The sequence below is a fragment of the Pinus tabuliformis genome, chromosome 9 (genome assembly GCF_031772625.1).
Source record: "Pinus tabuliformis cultivar Carrire ecotype Pingquan chromosome 9, CPIR1, whole genome shotgun sequence".
NCBI classification, from domain to species: domain Eukaryota; kingdom Viridiplantae; phylum Streptophyta; class Pinopsida; order Pinales; family Pinaceae; genus Pinus; species Pinus tabuliformis.
This window is the reverse complement of record NC_142307.1, coordinates 1,566,908,461-1,566,911,728: the sequence shown is the minus strand read 5'-3', so window position 1 is coordinate 1,566,911,728 and position 3,268 is coordinate 1,566,908,461.

Here is a 3,268-nt window from a genome sequence, read left to right as displayed (position 1 = left end):
TAAAATCCCAGTCGATTCTTTCACTTGATCTCGTAAGTGAATCTTCATTCCATCTACCTATTAGTAACTAGTAGTCTTATTAGGTTAATTAAATGAAGCTTGGGGGTCATGTACCTTGAATTGAGTCATTATGTTGGGGGCATGCAAACTTATTTCAAGCATAGTTTATCTTTGTTTCAAGCTTATGAAAAAATGAAACCAAATCCAAGCATAGTTTATCTTTGTTTCAATATTGTGTAAAAATGAAACCATATTCAAGAATACTCAAGCATAGTTTCTCATGTTTTAAGCTTGTGTAAAAATGAAACCATTCCCACTTTACATCTCATGATTGTCGTTGTTATCAACTTGTTTTTGCTAGATGAGCCTTGGTAATTTCATTCCATCGTCACCATATCTTTGGCCGATCATATGATTTCACTTGGTTGTTTTACCCTTGCTTCAGGAACATCTGCAATGAGTGGTCTTATTAGCCAACCTCTTGACCATTACATGTTTTCAGTTGTTCCATCATTACCAGAACTAGTTTCTATCCTTTTATACCACTCGTTCCTCTAGGCAGAGTCATCTTTTAGCTCTTTTCTAACTCTTGAAAAATGAAAACATTGCCAAGTACTTGTCTTTTCTAACTCGTAAAAGTAAATGAAATAATGTCTACATAGTATATATTTAACACTTTTCTGGACTGATTTAGACTATTGTATGAAAAAGGAACACCTTAGTTGAACATGGCTAGCAGGTTCTCTTTAATATTGTTTTCTACCTTTTCGAATTTGAGAGACAAATTAAGAAGAGGGACATGTTGGAATTTTCTTTTTTTTTCTCTTTTTCAAACTCTCTAAATATGAAAAAGATACCAAGTTATTCTTATGCCAGACTCTTTAAAATTAAACGATGAAAGACTTGTCGCCGTGATGAGCCCAAGTTTCTCCTTCCTAGGACACGTAAAACTTACTAGGATGGATTCACCCAAAGGGTAAACTCATAAGACAAGAATATGGTATCCTCTTCAAGCTTGTGTAAAAATAAAGAGGTACTCGCTAGAAATAGTGGGGAAAGAGTGAAAGTGAAACATCTCTTATATAGGCAAAGTATCACTCTTGAACATGACAGTCATCTGTTTCTCGTGTTTGGTTTGGGATATCCTCACTTAGTCAATTGTCCTTCCAAGTTTGGGTAATCCATTTTGCCTCTCATTTTATTATTCCACTTCATCATTATGACCCTTGGTCATATGCTGAGTAAAATGCTACCACACTCTAGAGTCATGTCACCGATATGTTCAAGAAAAGTCTTATCTGCAGTCTATTACCTATGCATTGTCTAACTCTTTGCGACAGTCTTAGATCCTACTCATTTTGTTCCAATTTATTCCCTGTTTCATTTCGATGATGGGGGATTCATTATGGCCCTCCTTCGATGGGTCACTGCCTGTCGACTTCAGCTCATCATCTAGGAAGATGACTTAAAGACTCCCTTTCAGTACCTTAGAGCTTGCATGTGACAATATGTTTTCACTATTGACCTTCGATCTGGTGATTCCACAACTGTTCGACATCAGCTTCGTTTTCACATTCATGGATTATACTGTTGTACCTTAAGGACCATTTTCATTATTGGTGGTTCCTCTCATGCCTGTTAATGGTCCACATCATTGGTCAATAATCAGGTGGTTTTCTAACATGTTCGACTTCAACACATTCATTCGCATGTTAGAATTCATACTTTGATCGGGTTGGGATGGAGCACAAGACCCTGAGTCTTGTCTGATATGACTTAGGCTACGTGGAGTGTTGGGCATGGAATCCCTACAAGGCATGTTTTGGGGCTCAAAGCCCAAGTTTTGACCGAATTGTGTTGTAAAGCTCCACGAATTGTGGGTGCAGAAGTATGTTAGAGTCACAGGGTTGTCCGCCCTAGTTTTGTAATGTAATGTCGGCCTACCCATGGTCTGTGGACCATGGGATTGTATAAATAGAGTGAGGCTCTAAGTGTAAAAGATAGCGAAGAAGTAGTAGAGAAGCAAGAGTCTAAGTGACTAAGTGTAAAGTGTGTCTTTGGGTCGTAGAGTAGGAGAAGGCTCTGTAGCTGAGTGCGTGGACCCCTACACTTGAGTGCGTAGGGTGGAGTCGAGTCTGTAACCGAGGAAGAAATTAAAAAAGAGAAGTTTTATCATAATTCTGTGTATCTGTTATTAGGTTGATGGATGTTTGATATGATTTGCACATATATTGTTTATTTACTGTGCGCACCTGTATGAATGGTTTATATTGTTAAAAGCACTCAAGTAGGCAAAGATAATTAACTAACATTGAAATATCAGTAAAGTCTTGGGTAATAACGTAGAAGCGTAGCATTCAGCCCTTAAGTAGGGTTGTGCAAAGGCAGCATCTCAGGCTGTGAGGTACGAAAAGTGCATGAAGTGATTTCCAGACAGGGTCAAACTGCAGACCACTTGAACTCATTAGACATCTCCAGGGTGCGGAAACTTGGTTCTAGAACCCTCCCATACTACTTCGGGTGAGACCTCAGTCTGCTCTCTGTGGACTATTGCCAAAAGGGCTAGTAGTACCAGGATTTGTTTGGCTAAATCAACTTTGAACCTGGGTCAGGCCCCAATAAGCCAACAAATGGTTCCATTGCTAGGACTAGGATCTGCATAAGAGATGTCTGATGTCGTATCACTGGAATCCGATAAAGAAAGAGATTGAAGAGTGGTTGGATAAGAAGATTCACAAGTTCGTGGCACAGGAAAATAGGAATCCGCGAGTATCGGAGGAAGAATGGTTAGAGTGCTACTTATATAAGGAAATCCACGAAATTTTCTTTGCATCCTTCCCCTCTGAGTTGTACGAGTGGATTGCAAAGTTAGCAGACAGTCAGGGAAGGTGTAGGCTCGACAAGCCTATTGTGTGGACTCCAGATTTGGTGTGCAGACCAGAAGCATCAGAATATAATATCACGCACGTTATGGATCATTGGCTCAATCGGATTATAGTAGGGTTTATCACCGAGTTCATGGTAGATACTTTAGTCATCTACAGCGAGGTGGAACAACACTTCCTCAAAGGACCGCAAGGTAAGTACGTTAAATCTTTGAATGCTTGGACTAAGATGCTACTATGTGAAAAGTGGGTTATGTGAATAAATTGATGTTTGGGGCTACGTGAAGTGGGAGGATCTATAGAGAAGAAGGTAGCGCAGAGATAGAAAGTAGCCCTTTGATTTCACCTCCGTGAGAAAGCGAGGAAGAGCTCGCAAAGGTTTC